The 18,550-nt window shown below is 41.0% G+C and overlaps 2 long non-coding RNA genes across 2 annotated transcripts in view; one reads left to right on the forward strand and one right to left on the reverse strand.

The window, feature by feature from the left end:
• Nucleotides 1-3,457: 3,457 nt before the first annotated feature.
• The window catches only part of LOC148347541 (uncharacterized), a 150,585-nt gene continuing 135,492 nt past the window's right edge, over nucleotides 3,458-18,550 (reverse strand). Inside the window, exon 3 of the long non-coding RNA XR_015848122.1 lies at nucleotides 3,458-3,600. This is a non-coding gene — a long non-coding RNA (uncharacterized LOC148347541). The remainder of the gene's footprint in view (nucleotides 3,601-18,550) is intronic.
• LOC148347542 (uncharacterized) overlaps nucleotides 11,007-18,550 on the forward strand; it is a 161,256-nt gene continuing 153,712 nt past the window's right edge. Inside the window, exon 1 of the long non-coding RNA XR_015848121.1 lies at nucleotides 11,007-11,132. This is a non-coding gene — a long non-coding RNA (uncharacterized LOC148347542). The remainder of the gene's footprint in view (nucleotides 11,133-18,550) is intronic.

Here is an 18,550-nt window from a genome sequence, read left to right on the forward strand (position 1 = left end):
GTCTGGTTGTAGCCTCGGGTTGGAAATGCAGAAGTGAGTGACTCCCTCCCCTCGGTTTTCCTCCGTGTCCCTACTGACTCCCGTCTCCTTCTGGCGCACTCGCTTGGTTTTTATGCCCTGACTGCTGGAGGCAGAATTTTTTCTCTCTCTTTATGCCTTAATGACTGATTCATCTGGAACTCCGGTTTCAGTTCAGTAGCACGGAAAAGTGCTTACATCAATCAACAGTATTCAACAAGGTCTTTTCCGCCAAAATCTGATGTAAATTCCCGGCACATACTGTACGATATAGAATTTTTCCATTTCGAGTTTGTTCCTCTTTTAATTTGTCATCGGATTAGAAAAATCAGAAAAGAGAATCGTCACTGAACCATCTTGTCACCTATTTCGTGGAAAAAGTACAAGAATATCCATCCATCCATCCATTATTATGCACCGCTTATCCTCAATAGGGTCGCGGGGGTGCTGGAGCCTATCCCAGCTATCTTCGGGCAGTGGGCAGGGGACACCTTGAACTGGTTGCCAGCCAATCACAGGGCATACAGGGACAGACAACTCACTCGCTCATCCACGATTAGGGACAATTTGGACCGGCCAATTCACCAGGGACAGACAATTTGCTCGCTCATTCACACCTAGGGACAATTCGGACCGGCCAATTAACATGACACGCATGTTTTTGGAATATGGGAGGATACCGGAGTGCCCGGAGGAAACCCACACATGCACGGGGAGAACATGCAAACTCCACACAGGAGGTTCGATCTCATGACCTCAGAACTGTGCCGCACACGCGCTAACCACCGCCCCACCGTGCTGCCCGAGTACAAGAATAATTTATAATAAAAAAAAAAAATCAAAGACTTAACAATGGACATCTTATTAGCTGTTAGCCGCTAGCTTGAAAACTAAATGAAAGAACCCATGTTTTGGTAATTCACACTTCCTCGATGGAGAGTAAACGGTAAAACCAAGTTCTTCGAGTTTAACTGTTACTGAAGATTCTATGCCGAATTTCAAGGATAATGCAATGTGTACCAGCAGTTAGCTGCCCGGAGTAATGGATACAATCTAGAAGTAACTGTTTTGGTTGCTAACACTTTCTCGACTGCCCATTAAAAATCAGATGTAAATTCCCAGCATAAGCTGTACTATAAAATCATTTTTTTTTAACATTTAAGTTTATATGCTCTTTGGAATTTGCCGATTTGTGTTCAGATCCGAAAAATCACAAAAGAGAACGATCACAGAACCATCTTGTTACAGACGTAATGAATAACAAACAGAATAATATATAAAACAATAGAAGGACAGAACTATTAGTTGCTAGTATGGAGAAATGGATGAAATCCAAACAAAGGAAGCCATGTTTTGGTAACTAGCACTTACTTGATGGACTGTAAATAGTAAAAACCCCGCTCTTCAATTTGAACTCTTCCTGAAGACTATATGACAAATTTCAAGGACAGGGCAATTTTTACCACGATAGCAGTTAGCTGCTAGCTCGCAGTAATGGATACAATCTAATTGAAAGTAAATAGGTTTTAGTGACTAGAACTTCCTTGATTGACCATTAATGGTCAAACCAGGTTTTAATGATTGCATTTAGGATTATATAAAACCAAGGATATGACATTAGCTGTTAGCAGTAAGTTTGAAAGACTGGATTACATCTAAACAAAAGAAAACGTGTTTTGGTGAATAGCACTTCCTTGACTGACGTTGAATGGTAAGACCACGTTTTTTCTAAATGAACCATCACTGACGATTATACAACATATTTTTTTGAAGATAACAGCACTTTAGCCTTAAGCTGCTAGCTTGGATGCATGGATAAAATAAAAACGAAATAAACCGTGTTTTAGTGATTAGCACTTCCTTGACTGACCATGAACGGTAAGAACACTGTTTTTGGATTGAACTGTTACTGAAGATTATAAAAAAATTCATGGATACCACATTCGCTGTTAGGCGCCGTCTTTGAGAAATGGATAAAGTCTAAGATAAAAACGGTGTTTGGTGACTAAAACTTCCTCGATTGACCATGAATGGTAAAACAAGGGTTTTAAGATTGAACTGGAGATTATATAAAACCAAGGATACCACATTAGCTGTTAGCAGTTATCTTGGAAGACTAGATTACATCCAAACGAAAGAAAACGTGTTTTGGTGACTAGCTCTTCCTTTAACCGACCGTTAATGGGAAGACCGCAGTTTTCGGATTAAACTGTACTGAAGATTATATTAAACAATTCAGGGTAGGTACAATCGATACCACATTGCTGTTAGCAGTTAGCTTGAAAGAATGGATCACATCCAAACGAAAAAAACGTGTTTTGGTGACTAGCACTCGACTAGTGCAGAAAGAGAGACAATAACCAGACAAATTCTTTGCTAGCGCAAATAGCGTGTTGGTGAGTTAAATAATGTCCCTCACACTGTTACCCAGCGCTTGCTGATTGGTCTCTGAATTTAACAGCACCCAAAACCAGGAAGTGAGAAAACATTTCCCTATTTTTTCTCCAAAGAAATTGCCGAGTCTTGGAAAGCCGCCCCTGTCGAAAATCCACGGAGGGATTACGAAAGGCCTGCTTAATAAAGAACGCGGGTAATTAGTTTCAGCTTCAGCAATTGCCAATTGTTATTTATATAATTTCCAACAAGCATCATTAACAAATGCAAATTTCCCTATAATCCATATGTCGGCGGTGGAAGCCAATTTGTGAGCTCCTGCTGGCACTTTTTCGCTCCCGGTTTAATCAAAGAGGAGTCAAAGTTGTTGTCAGGTACCTTGGACGACGTCCGACCACCAAATAAACGTCACGTTCTCTGATGAATAACTCGTGTTTATGCCGACATCCCATCCTTTCCATCCGTCCCGTGTGTCTTTAAAGCGCATTCATCTTCTTACCGCTCTCATTTTCCTCGACTTTGAGTCGGCAAAGTTTATGACGCGTGGCTGAGAGACTTTTCCATTAGTTCACCTGCGTATAGATTTTTCCCACTCAGCAGCGACTGTTTGTGTTTGCGGACGACACGCACCGCGCTTCCCTTCCAAATTGCAGCTTGCCGACTGCGAGGTTATGATTTATGCGCTTTGCTTTATTTTTTTCCCTGTGGCAACAACGATTTGACGGAGGGACGAGAGTATCACTGTCAAACTTGTATCTATGGGGGGGAAATAAATGGTGAGTTGGGAAATTAGATTGCCTAACGATCCCTGGTGCATCCGATATATACGTGACCTGGAGCCGTCTTGGAGAGAGACTTGGGGCGGGGCTTAACTTCTCTAAGATATATGCGAAAATTGTACGGTTAAAGTCAAAATTGACTTCAAAATATTGGTTCAAAAAACAGACATACGTGAATTTGACAATAGACTAAGTAAAAAAAGTAAGTCATAGTCTGTCACAGACCAGAAACGGACACAGGACCCAATAGCGCTCGATTTCTCAGTTTTTATTAATAAAGAGGGAGAACAGGGCTTGCTTCCATGATCCGATGGCTGACGGACAAGGGGAGCGGGCGATGCGGAAGTGGCACTTCCGTGTCTAGCAAGAGGATCGGAGACAGGCGGGAATTACAAGTCGCTGGCCGGGACTGGAGAGCAAAGGCGGTGTCAAGTTCAGAAACGAGGTCGGCAACAGGAGGCAGGCAGGTAACGTGGCAAAACAGATCAGGTAACAGGCAGGCAGAACGGGGCAAAGTCAGGCCCGGAAACAGGTTGGAAACAAAGATCAGCAGGGCAGGAACAGAGTCGGACGTAAAGGCTTACTGAGCTGGTGGCAACAGTTCACATAACGATCTGACGGCTTCCTCTTGGAAGCCGGGGGTTTAAAAAGAGCGCATCAGCCAATCAGCTGTCCAGGCTGTTAGCGCCAATTAAGCAGTCGCAGGTGCTCTCAATCGGTAATCATGACATAATCTTGTAAAAACAGCTGTGTTTATTGTTTTAGGACCCTTTCATATTCATGCAAATTAGCCACCATTTTTATGTAGTGTATGATTGATGACTGGCAACAATACATTAGTTGCGCTCTTGAAATAATGAATTATGAAAGTTTCATGACTTTACCCTACGTATGAATCCAAATTAGTTATGATCATATGATTTATGACTGCGACTGCTATATTTTATTACTGGCATTCCTGAAATTCTTGAAAAATGTGATTGATTTATGACCCTTTGTGCACAATCCCGTAAGAGTTATCATAATATGATTTAATTCCAGAGCTATTACTTCATATGCATTCCTAACATTCCTTCATGGATTATTTATGACCCTATACCTCATATGTATGAAAAATAGTAATGAAAACCGATTTTGAGAGTAGTTATTACATTCTTGGCATTCCTGACATTGCTGAAATCTCGTTAGGAATCATGAGTGGTTTATGATTCTAATGCAAATTAGATATGAACATAGGATTTATGACCATGCGTCATTGTATTCTTTGCATTCTTGACACTCCGAGAATTACTTCTTATGTCACAACTCAAGAATGTCTCATTGACATTAATAAGATAGAAAAAATCTAACACAAACAGCTGATATTGACAAGTTTATGGCTGTTCTGACAGGCGGACCATTGTATTTTTTTTAGGGTACTGTAAAATAAAAAAAAACTAATAAAATAATAAATTAAACTGCAGTGTAAGTGGCAATTTCTGCAACTCACGCAGTTTGTATTTTATTTTTTTAGGAATAAAGTTTGAAAAGCAATTTTTTTCACACTTGCAAATGATTAGAACTAATTGTGGAGGTGGAAAGAGTAATGTGACAACTGCTTGGTGACATATTGGTGTACAGGCACCATAAAGTTTTGAATCGGATACATTTCAGGCTGACACAGCACATAATATTATTTAGTATTTTAAGATTAACCCATACTTTTATTAAAAAAACAACAAAAACCATCACTGAGTTTTCAACAAGCAGCAGAAATCATTTAAGCTACCCTGCACAATGCTGTCCACCAACATGTGAACTGCACTAATGCGGCTACAATCCATTACCCCCAAAAAAATGCTAAAACTTGCACCTCGTTCCCTCGCCACTTGAGGACTCACCCATCATATGACAAAATACACACACTTCACCCCCCCTGCTGGTCATTATTGTAACAAATGGGGCTCCTTGGCCCCAGCCGTAACCAAAACCAGCTTATTTCAGCAAGTCAAGAAATACAGCGTATAAAGGACGCCATTATTCTTGATCCTGCGGGTATTTTCAAAGCGTTCCGAGGAGACCTTAGCTACAGGAAAGCACCCGGGAATGATTTAAATTGGGCAAAAAAAGTAACTCCTTTCAGTAAAGATTTAGTTGTTGTGCGCTATCGGGGTTTTGTCATTTTGTACCTCACACGGGGCACCATTAAATCTTCCCAGATGCACGGCTACTGTCTCCACATTTTTTTCTTTACCCAAAAAACAATTTTGTCAAAAGGGAAAATGACCTCTGCCTGAATAGAACATGATATGATATTCCTTTTCCAGTAAGCCAATATCAACACTGCGCTCAGATCTGAGATCAAGTCATTAGTATGTAAGAAGGGGGCGCTGCACCCTCATCTCTGCGCACTTTGTAAGCCTCAAGGCATCGCCTTTGTCAAGGGGGATCAATGGAATGAAAAAAAAAAACTTCGTCAGAAACGGGAGGTTCCTCTCAATCATTCCACATCCTGCTGAGATATCTTCGAGGATTTGAATGCTTATTTCACAATGCCTTCAAATCTGTTTGAAACTAAACGCGATTGAATACACATACGTACTTTTATGTGGTCTGGTTTAGCTGGTCTGTGAGTCAATCTCATACCTGTCGGATTGTACATTTTTATTGTATTTTATATCATATTTTTAGGGCGTTTTTAAATAGGATTGTATTCAGAAATGCATTTTCAAAATGAAAATATCTTTAATTTAATCAATCGTCGTTTTCTTAGTTAAACATTTATAATTACTGTTATCCCTCAATACTTTGTGCTTTTCACTTCGTGGCCTCAGTGAGTAGTATTCCGTGATTCATTATCACAGATAGCATAAAGCTGCAAGCAAGGGCAGGCAGAGCGGATTTTGTCCGGCCACGCATCTTTTTTTTTGCTGGGTTGTCTACCAAAAAGTGAACTGTACTTGTGGGGCTGTGATTCTTTAGCCTTCTAACTTCAGACAGACACGTATTTACGTATTTATTATTATTCAGCCAGTATCAACCATCAACATGATATCTACCGGAAATCATTTTGTCACGCGAAGCTATCGACGTGACTCGTCGCCTTCGATCGGCGCCGGGTTTTTGGACCCAACTGCTGTGTTGGGAGTCATTAGGTGACCAAACCATCCAATTCCAACCCTTAATGCCGAGCGCCAAGCAGGGAGGCAATGGGTACCAATGTTGTAAGTCTTAGGTATGACTCGGTTGAGGCTTGAACCAGCGACCTCCCAGTCTCGGAGCGGGTGCCCTACCATCTAGGCTACCGAGCTTGATTGCATATTGCCACGGGCAAGGGCAGGCAATGCATATTTTTGTCTAACTCGGCGGCTTTCTTTGCTATGCTGTCCACCAAAAAGTCAACTGTACTTATGTGGCTGCGATCCATTATCCGGATCGTATATTGCTGATTGCAAAGACAGGCAGAGCATTTATTTGTGTAGCAGCTTTATTTTTTGCTCTCCACAAAAATGTGAACTGTCGTTGTGGGGCTGCGACCGAGGGCAGGCAGAGCACATTCTTGTCCAACCCAGTGGCTGTTTTTCTACCGTGCTGTCCACCGAAATGTGAACTGCACTTATGCGGCCAAAATCCATTACCCTGAATCGCATATTGCTGCGAGCGGTGGCAGGCAGAGCATTTATTCGTCTGGCCTAGCAGCTATTGTTTACGGTGCTCTCCACCAAAATGTGAACTGCATGCGGCTCCAATCCATTATCCCCGATCACATACTGCTGCAAACGGGGGCGGTGCTGTCCATTAAAGAGTGAACTGCACTAGTGCAGCATCAGTCCACCATCTCCAATCCCATAATGCTGCATGAAGGGACCGGCAGAATGAGAAATACTGTTCTGGCCCTCCTAAAATCAAATGCATGGTTGTTATCCCATTATCCCTGGTCAAATACTACGGAGAAGAGAGGCAAGAAATATTGGAAACGCCTGCTCTAGTCTCATCTCATCTCATCAGCTGCACCGCTTATCCTCAGTAGGGTGGCGGGGGTGCTGGAGCCCATCCCAGCAATCATCGGGCAGTGGGCAGGGGGACACCCTGAACTGGTTGCCAGCCAATCGCAGGGCACACTGGGACAGACAACTCACTCGCTCATTCACACCTAGGGACAATTTGGATCAGCCAATCCACCTGAAATGCATGTCTTTGGAATGTGGGAGGAAACCGGAGTGCCCTGAGGAAACCCACGCAAGCACGGGGAGAACATACAAACTCCGCACAGTAAGGCCGGGAGCTGGATTTGAACGCACGCAGGAGGTTCCCACAACCTCAGAACTGTGCCGCACACGCGCTAACCACTGCGCCGCCGTGCTGCCCCCGCCTGCTCTAGTGTTTATGTCAATATAATATTTTCTGAAAAACCACATTTTCAACAGAGATTTTCATACTTGTGTATAAGTCGGAATCCAAACTAGGTCAATTCAAGTTCAAGTCCTAAAATTGTCGACTGGGGTCAGTTTTAGCAAAAACTGCTCGTTTCCTACTGCCTTCTGTTGTCGACGTAGTTCTTAGCCCAGGTTTAAATTTGATGGTATCAAGGGCTGGAAATCGGTCAGTCAAATCTCTCGAGGATCATTACGTCGCCCATCACGGTAATAGACTAGACTGCCATGTTATCTGATCACGATATCCCGAGCTTGGACTCAGTCCCGGAGCAAAGTGATTGAAAGAATCAGGTACTGTGAGGGGGTGGCGTAATTGAGTTGGACCTGTAAGGCGACAGAAGCACCTGGCACGGCAGTCTCGGGAGATGGGATTCTTTATTGAGCGAAATAATGACGGCGGGAAGAACACGGCCGTGATTTACGATGATGGAAGGCGCTATTTGCGGAATGACAGTAACCGCCACGCGTCTTTCAATCCTAACCCGGGCGGCGTCAAACGGAGCACACTCCAACGACACGCCCGTGTAATATTTCATATCGCTCCCGAGCAAACTACCCCTTGTGAATATATTGCCGCGGCCTATAATAACCGGCGCTTTCAACACTGGTAGTAATAACAGCAAGCCTATGGACTGAGACAAGTAGACGTTTTATAATGAGGGATAGAGTCAGTCAGCTGTACGAGCGAGCGCCGGTACTGTTCGGATCCTTAAATTACGCGAGCAAACCATGCGTGCAGCACATTCTTCCCGCCCGTCGACGTTTTCGGAGTTGTACTTTACTCTTGGTCTAATATCGATCCGCCCGACTGAATCGGTGGGAAAGCAAAAACGACTTGCTCGGAACTGTATCAATGATCCATTCGCGAGCGTTCCATTATGATCGAGCCTACGGCGTCGAAACCTCGGTGAGTTTATGTGGGGTGTGAAAACTCACTTTGAAATATCACCCCACTCGTGCGATTTAAGGCTGCGACCGCGTGGAAAAAACGAGAAAGAAATGAAGACTTTCTGTTGCAAAGGCATTGTATGAGTTAAAATTGCTAGCTTCACCTTGAATGTCCGAGCGTAAGGTTCAGATTATGATATTGACGCAAAAGTGATGTTTGAATATTGTTCCATTACTTCCCTCCATGAAACTTTTATATCAATTCTTTGTCATGGTCCTGCAGTTAGGTTTGATATCCACTTGCTTTCCCTCTCACTCCCTCAGTGTTCTCGTTTGCCTGCGTCCCTGCGTCCTAGACGCATGATTTTTGCTGGGGACGCATTGTGTCAAATCAACATGCATCCCGGGACACAACTTTTTTTGACACCAAATTGTCATTATTACCCGATTACTTTTTTTTTTTAACAAAGATTTACCGCACTCCAAACTTTTCGTCAGGCAGATCCGCCATTGTTGTTTTGGTCTCGCGCGGATCTCTGCAAACGAGATCTCGTTGCTTCGAGATGACGTCATTGTTTTGGTGGTTGTCGAGTGAAAGAGAAGTATGCCTCCCTAAAAACAGTTGGTATTAGGTGCAAATCAACAAAAAATTGGTAATTTCTTCAGTGTCGATAATAAGTCGAAACATATTACAGAAAGTGGTAACAACGACAATAATTTCGGCACGAAAAAACGGCAGAGGAATTCTTCAGAAGACCGCGAAGGCAAGAAAAACACGTGTTTTCAAGCGAATGATTCGACGAAAGATAAACAAAAGAATACTCCTAGCAAGAAAAGGACTTTTCTGCCAAAATGGACTCAATTATATTTCTGGTTACGGTATGAGGAGGATGATAATGGAGGCTACATGTTCTGTGATGCGTGCACCCAGCGTGACAAAAAAACTGAATTGCAAAAATCATTTCGCAATGCGAACTTTTAGAAAAGCACATTGGATCGGCTTAACGAAAATCAGAACCACAAATTAGCTATGGAAATTCCGTTGCTGCAATTGGACCTTGAGAAGGCATTACAACTGTGGCGGGACAGCAAACCACAAAGAATATATGAACTGAAAAATCTGAAGTGATTAAAACTGCATGAATATATAGACTAATATTTCAGCAATATTATTTTGTATAATCTACAATATTTTTGTGAACTGAAAAATCTGAAGTGATAACTGCTTTGTATTACCAATTAAGTGTGATTATTAAAACTGAATGAATATATAGATTTGTATATTTATTTATATATTTGTCGCCGATTTACAATTTCAACCTCGAAAACACTAAATTTTGAGGACCCATCGATCTCTCTTGGGACCCATAGATTTTTGAACATGCGAGTCCCCATCACTCTTCAGAGGTAAAATGAACACTGCTCCCTTCATAGGTCTAGTTTCCAACCGACACCTGGTGTCACTTGTAATGGTTACTCTCCAATCTTACCTCTCTGTCTTCACTATTCAAACCATCTGTTTTCTTGGCTCGGTGCTAGTTCATTGCCTCTTTTATCACGTTCCAAGCCTTGTTTTCCAGTGTACTGAATCCTTGCCTACTTTCCTGTCCAAAAGTACTACCAGCCAAACATTTGGAATGTCACCTTTGCCAAAGTGAGTTCACTGGATCTCTGACCCCTTGCCTGCCTCTTGGACCACGACTGCTGCCTCAGGTGATCCGTATATCATTTATATACAGTGGAACCTCGATTTTCGAACGCCTCTCAGTTCGAACAAATCGGAGCCCGACCAAAAATTTCGAGAAATTCTTGTTTCGCTGTTCGGTCAAAAAATCGGAGTTCGAACGCCGGTAATGCGTGAGTGTGTGCGCTAGGGTGCGATGCTGAGCGGCGTACGGGTGTAGATGGCTCTTTTCGTGACCAACTGTTATTGCGTGCGGACGTGCTTCGTTTTGCTTTCGCTTTTAATATAGGTGTACTAAGTGTTCTAGCCCCTAATTATGCCTCAGAAGAAAGTCAAAGCAGCAAAGTTGCTACAGGTGAAAAAAGAAAAGTAGTGCGTACAACTATTGCATTTAAGAAAGAAATAATAGCAAAATATGAAGGAGGTGTGCGAGTGTCTGATCTTGCCTACGCCTTCTCCTGACCACCACAAAGGTAAGAAATCCTATTCATAATTCTTTTCTTTATCCTTTTTTTAAATTTTTACACGTTCATGTTAGCGTAATAGATTACGATAACGCGAACGTACGATTAGCCTGGGTTAGCTTTAAGTTTACGTTAAACATTCAAGGTAAACATTCAGGGTGTTGGAACGGAGCCCAACATCGAGGGTGTTGGAACGGAGCCCCCTTTCCAATGAACCGCTCACCACTTGTGGAGACCCGGGTGCTAAATGACTTGTAAACGAACTGATTTTTTAATTTTTACACGTTCATGTTAATGTAATCTTTTCGAAACGAATGTACGATTAGCCTGGGTTAGCTTTATGTTTACGTTAAACATTCAAGGTAAACATTCAGGGTGTTGGAACGGATTAAAACGATTTACATTATTTTTAATGGGAAAAATGATTTCAGTGATCAAACAAATCGGTTTTCGAACAGGGTTCTGGAACGGATTATGGTCGAGAACCGAGGTTCCACTGTATATACAAATCTATTTATTCAGCTTTAAGTTTGAAGCATAAAATGTGCAATACCACAAACGTTTCTTTAGGCACCACTACTTTCGCTAGGCACCGTAGGTGTCGATCAGTTAACAACACAAAGAAACAATCCAAGCGTGTAAAGACGTTGACTCAAATGTTTCTGAAACCTGAATTTTGACCATAATGTGAACACACCACGCATGAAAATGTAGTCAGTGACTCATCATGACACTAGTTACTGCGCAATAAGCTCAGGCAAAGACAGAGCAGGGATAAAGTAATTATCCACAGCTTTTCCTCTTGGCTTACCTATTTAGAGTATGATAAGTTTTTTTAATCAACTCTGGTGGCTTTGCAGAATTTACAGATTAATGGAATCATGAAAAAAAATGTAATAGAAATCCGCTTCCAGCAGAGCAAGGCCAAACTAAACTGCCAAAAATCGAGTTTAAAGAATAAGTGAAAACTCATTTGTTGGTCTTTTTGTCGCATGTAAAGTCAATGCCCTTCGACGAAAGCGTCTCATGAATTTAAAGTGGCTTCATGACGCAGAAAAAAACGTTATCGCCTTGGTTCACGCATTCATCTTTACCTCCATTTGTTAGGATTGAAAACCTTCCAGACACCTGCTCCTGCCTTGTGTATCTAAAAAGTCTTGGACTGGAATTAGCAAAAAAAAACGTCCTCGTTAAATACTTTTAAATACTATACTTTAAACTAGAAACAATAATAACAAATTGTGTTTTAGTTTGTACCCAAAAGTGGTTTTCAACAATGTCATATCAGACTTGCTAAAACCAGTTCAGAAAAAGGGTTTTGTGGAGTGGCAATTTCCACAACTTCTGTCATTTTGTTTTGGACTCATGGACCATCCTTCCAGTATAAAAGTGATTGTCAGCCATTTTAATCTTGGTACTTGTGAATTCCTAGAGCCATTGTTGTGTTGCTCAATTTTGCCCAGAATATTCTGTGATAGAAACTTCAGGGGAGCTGCTCATCTGTCAGCTTTTATTTTGAATGACCCATCGTCTGACAGACTGCATATTGAAGGATTTTATACATTTGACTATAAGGGATTTTGTACGTTCAAATACAAATTACATTTAATGCAAAAGATATTCACTGGCTGGGCTTTGGGGCAGGTCATTGCAACCTAGCGGAGGATGATGTTTACAGAAAACAGCAGGAACTGGGACGAAGGGCTAATATAATAATCAGCGCTTCCCGACGCAAGGGTGGCCTTTGTGACGCAGGAACGCTCAGGGTCCAGACATCGAGGTGAGGAGGTGGAGCCCACGTGGGGATTTTCTGGCATGCCCATGGGAGGAGCCGTCAGCTTGTGAAAAAAACGTGGGCCGGGAAAAGAACTTCAGAAGATCGAGAGGGAGAATCGAGAGAGAGAAGGTTTGACAGAGACTCGAGCAACCCTAATTCGGCTAATTCGATGGAGTTCACGTAGTTAAATCATTTAAGAAATTAAATCTGCCCCCGTGTGGAAATGCCGGTCTCTTGTCAGTCTTTTCACATCAAGAAACGAACGCGCATTGTCAGGAGAATGCAGGTTGTGTTTGGTTAATGGAGTCAGATAACTAATTCAAACAATTTGGTAAATGATACATTTTAATATTTAATTCATAACAATTTTTATGAACATGTGGAGAAAAGAGCCAACATTTATTTAGTTGTAACAACATTTTTTTGTCATTATTATTCAGATTCTCCATGATTGCTGTTGTTCCATTTTAAAGCCAGAAATGTCTTTGAACAATATTATAAGAGACATGTTAGAAGCAGTTTTAACTAAGGGTCATTTGTGCAGTGGAAAAATCCACCACCACTGTACTTTAAGTTTCAGTTTTATTTTTGGACCGGCTTTCCTGAATAAAAGTGATTGTCAGCCATATTAGTCTTAACACTTATGAAATCCCATAGCCTTTGTTTGGTAGCTTATTTGTGCCCATAATATTCTGCAATAAAAACTTCAAAGGAAACACATTTCTCTCAGGTTTTATTTTGACCAACCAATCATGTCCTTCTCTCTCTCTTTATATTTCAACTTTTTCATTTTTCTTTCTGTCTCTCATCAATCTTTCCTTCCCTCACCCTTATTTCTATGTTCTGATTCTCTCTCGTTCTTTCTCTTTCTTTCTTTCTTTCTTTCTTTCTGTCTCTCATCAATCTTTCCTTCCCTCACCCTTATTTCTATGTTCTGATTCTCTCTCTCTTTCTCTCTTTCTATGTGAAGCCCTTAATCACAAGGAGTCTCAAATGGCTGCACAGACTATTACAAACTGCAGACTATCATTACACCATCCCCTGATCTAAAACCTACATGGGGGCAAGGAAAAACTCAAAAGCCTCAGCATGAGGAAAATGAAGAAACCTTGAGAAGGGACCACACATGAGATTCCCCCTTCCAGGATGACCAAACAATACACAGACATTGTCAACATGAACTATAGTCATTCATAAGCTATGGAATATAAGTGTGTTTTAAGCTAAAATCTAAACACTTCCACTGAGGTTGCAGATCGAATTTCAGAGGGCATAGCATTCCATAATACCGGGGCCTGAATAGAGAACACTCTCCAACTTCCCCCCCCAAAAATCTTTTTAAACAGAAATAATGCAAGCTCAGCTGAGATGCGAGATCTCCAACCATTGTATTCTCTCAACTTATTGCAAGCAACTCCAATTATCTGCAAGTACTTTATTCGAGCGCTATCACTTTTTAATGAATGAGAATGACTAAACGCTTCCATAAAAGTCTCTTTTTATTACAGCTTGTTAGTAAATACCCTTAATCAGAGACTCTGTGATAGCACCTTCTGCAACTGCTAGCCCTTATCAAAAAATCTTTTTTTCTAACGTGCTGTCAGCGGTCACCATTAGCGGAACCAATTAGCGGGATTAAGTCTTCCTCTTAAATATGAGGCCTCCTCCTTGTCTTGTATATTGGAAAGCGTTGCGAGCAAGTGTCTCATTAACTCCATATGCAACCCAGGTTTCCTGCAGATTTTTTAAGTAACGCTGACTTTTGTCAAGTCAGGCTACGAACGGAAAGCAAAGCCTGACTTAGAGGAACATTTCGACCCATGGTCAGAACTTACAGGGGTGAAGAGAGACCTGGGTTTTTCTGGTCCACAAATTGTCCAAACTAATGTTACTAGCAGGGTTGGGTAGGGTTACTTTAACTTGATTACTTTCAATTACTTTTGGATTACTCCAATACCAAATATGCTATTAAAAGACAAAAGAATCTAAATATGAATGAAATTATGACTCACAACACGTGGTAAGCTTTCTCTCCTGGCTTTGATCTCCGGCAAAACTAACATAAATTGCGACAAAAACAAAATGAAAATAAATCCAAACAGCTTGCCAACATCATTTTTGCCGTTCCATGTATTCCGTTACTCCCCAAGCCTGCACAAAATTTAGTAATTTTATTCATATTTAATTTATTAAGTCTTTTATTAGCATATTTGGTATTGGAGTAATCCAAAAGTAATTGAAAGTAATCCAGTTAAAGTAACCCTACCCAACCCTGGTTACTAAAGTATAGAAGCAGTTCATAGAGCAAACTACAGCAGGTTATAAGAAAAGAGTAAAATTATAATGTTAAAAAAGTACTACTTAGATTTGTTTCCCCCTTGGAACGGATACTACCATCAAAGCTTCTATTTTTGTGTTATTTTTATTCGAGCCCTTCAATAAAAATAAGTGGAGAAAATAAAATAAAAAATGGAAAGTGCACTTACAAAAATGGAAAGGAGACAGCATGATTATCACAATGATTAGCATTTGTGAAACATGCAGCTTTAAAAATGTTTTAACCAAGTGCTTATTATCATCGAAGAATTAAAAAAGCTCATGAATAAGTTGTGCTTATTTGTTAATGAAAGAAGTCACGGCCATTTTAAGCTATTCTCGACATTGGTGTCACTATAATTCCCCTGTAAACTCCCCATTAAATTGAATTCTTTTTAAAGGATCTTTGTCACGGTTGCCAGGGCGCCCAATTGGCCCCGCCCGTGTAGCACCAGCTGTGGCTCATTGACAGATTGGCTTTCTGTCTATTTAAGCTCAGTGCCCTCATTTTTCCTTTGTCAGTCCGTCAACGAACTTCTGTCCCGCAAGGGACGTGGGTTTCGACCCGGCCCTGTTCCTGTTGGTATTACCTGTCCGGTATTGTTCCCGTTTATTTTGTCTTGTTTAATTTCAGTTTCCGGTTTTGTTTCCGTCTATTTTTGTCCTGTATATTATTTTCTCCAGTTTCCTTCCTGTCTAGTTTGTCCTGTTAATTTTTGATGTATCGTTTCATTATCTATCCTGTCTGTCCGGTATCGACCCCATTTGTCTGATATCAACTCCGGAAATTGGTATCGCTCTCCTCGGCCTCTGGCTTCCTATCTTTTCACGCCAGAATGCTGCCCAACGTTCATAACCCCCCATTTCCTGTAAAATAAAAGGCTTAGGTGAGTAATGTCACGCGCTTGGGTCCTGATCCTGTTCTGGTTCATGAAAAAAACATCTCGGTTGGGCTACATGTTTCTGTATTCTCACACTTCCTTTTCTTTTTAATGCTTAATAATGGTAACATAATAAATATTTTGTTTTAATTCTTACAGATTCAGAAAAAGCATAAATCAATCATTATTTTTTCCTCCTGGCCCTTCTGCAAAATTTTAAACCCAATGCAAGTCAAAATGTTTGCCCACCCTTATCGATCAGAATCGATACGATTGACGTGGCTCCACGTTGCTCTGAACTAGCCCCAAAAGAACCGTTTTTGGACATTAGTTTTAGGTTTATCCGGTGCTTTGACTGCCCAAAAGCTCAGTGATGCCCTTCCCCAGATTTGGAAGGACATCTCCCAGGAAACCACGTATTGCTAAGAGCATTCCCAGACACTCCCAGGCAGGAGTAAAAAATGAAGATCTCACCTTCCATGTTATTTATCAAGCAAGGGTACAAGGAACGCTGGTCAACATAGGTCGGGTGTTAGTTTTCTAGCTCATTAGCTGCAGTTCTTTCAGTCCACAACGCGTCTCGGGAGAGACTGGAGGAATCGCTTGTGTCGTATAAAAAAATCCATGCCATGAATTTAGCAACATTGTGGACATAGGGAAAACAAACCGAGGTTGATGCCTAGAGCCAAAACGCTGTGTGTTTTGGTTTGTGGGCTACTAATGAGTACTCCAGGCTCTCAATTTCTGCATGGTCCATATGCGCAGAGCCACGGGCTAATGCTAACTCTTTCTCTGCGGTTGTATTTCTCTCCGCGGATGGCTCGGTAAAGCTAATGCACCCGGGGTGCGCGCTGCATTTATGTCCGAGGTGATCCTGCAATTACATAGAATAAATAATATATACTCTGTATATAATACATCAAATAAGTTACGTTTCTCCAATTTGAGGTTCATTCAAGATTCACGATCTGAAGCAAATCATGTGATGTAGCAAGATTACTTTTTTTATAAGAGTTTGAAATTTCCATTTCAAGCTATATCATCAGGTTTTTGGCATAACTGTTAAAACGCACACAACAAATGATCGGAATCAGCCATTTTTGTCATTTGGGAAACTTTGAGGTGGCAAATGCTGTACTTTAATTCTGGTTCCTCTTTTTCCGATCAAAATGACTTTTTGGGTAGTTAGCTATGTGTATCTACCGTAAAATCCGGACTATAGAGCGCACCTGATTATAAGCTGCACGCACCACATTTTGCGGACATAATTAGTTTTGTCCTTACACAAGCCACACCTGTATATAAGCCGCATGCGCTAACATTTAAACATGTGACAGTCACAAGTTTAACCCAAACCTGACTTTAGGTGCTGGGATTGTAACTGCAGATATAGTACACAATCCATCCACCACAATCGGCAACATGAAAGGAAAATGATACCGGTAGTTAGAATTTAATGCAAACCTTTAAAGTCCAGGTCCCGTTCAAGGTATTCCAATGAAAAAAATGTATATTTCCAAAGTTAAGGGTGGGAAAAATATATATCCACTATTGTCCGCTGCAACAACAAAGAGATTTAACTCAGCTTTACCCCACTTCCCGTCAGCCCGCATTTGCTCCGCCCCTTCTTTTTGATTCGCTCGTAGAAAACATATCAGAATAAGTCTCTAAAATAAATACATTACAAAAATATACAGTTGCAAATACATATTATACATGGTTACACATATTTACAAAGAAAGACAGTACACCGAGAGAGTTTTTAAAGCTTTAATAATAATAATAAAACTTTCATCCCAAACCGTTCCTGTGAAAGGTACCACCACGCTACTCCTAACACGCTCGCAACGCATAAGCGCAGCCGTACCGCAATTGCGAAATTCACGTTAAACCGTCTTCAGCTTTTTCCTTATAACTGTCGCCATCAAGGGCGTTTTCCTCATAATTGGAACAAACCATTGTCATACGGACAATTCAAACGTAAACTAAGAGAATGCAGATGCAGTCTACCTCGGCGCACAATTCCACCGGTCTAAATCTTACCTTTTGTATTCGAGTGCCGCTGGTGGCCGTTAGAAAAATGACATAAATTGGCCGCTTCACTAAATAAGCCGCAAGGCTGAACATTTGGGAAAAAAGTAGCGGCTTGTAGTCCGGAATTTACGGTATCTATGTTCAATGCCAGTTGGAAATAAAACAATGATACACAAATTATACTATACAACACTAGGGAAGCTGTGGTTCAAGTTTGAGTAACAAGCATCTCTGGTGGATCGGTAAATTCCGATAAAGTGCTAGGTGAATACGATGAATCGAAAGAATGACATTATTTTACAGAGGCTATGTATAGTTTTATTGAAGAATTCATTCATTAGCTTTAACGGAACCTAATTTGAATGACTGTTTAGTATGAAGCCCCACCTCATGGGTTATATCCGACAAATGAGATACATTCGGATAGGACACGAGAGATGAAGGAAACAGCCAACCGTAAAGACATGCAAAACCAAACAAAATGCCTAAAACCAAATCAAAACCAAATTCAAAACCTTCCGGTCTGAACAGTTCTGATAATTTATACCTCCCTCTATTACAACCATCCCTAATTTAACTCGGTGAATACTGGTTGAAAAAACGTTGAAAAGTCAAAGGTTTTGTTGAAAAGTGGAAAAGTGATCAATTCTCTTTCTCAAGACTTAAAGACTTCTAGGGGAAACGTTTATACCACATCCAATGATGTTATACAAAATAACTATCTATTTAGGACTAAATTTTGTCCATATTTAAGGGCCCGAACACCACCAAATTTAGGACATCTCTTTCATGTCCAAAACTGTCCACATTTATCCGAAAATCCAATGTCAGACGTTTCATTAATGGCATGTGACCATTTTGTTAAGAGTTGTAGACCAGGCAATTAGTTATTTAGTGAAA

This window comes from Urocampus carinirostris, chromosome 19, assembly GCF_059441175.1.
Source record: "Urocampus carinirostris isolate Australia breed hairy pipefish chromosome 19, RoL_Ucar_1.0, whole genome shotgun sequence".
NCBI lineage: Eukaryota > Metazoa > Chordata > Actinopteri > Syngnathiformes > Syngnathidae > Urocampus > Urocampus carinirostris.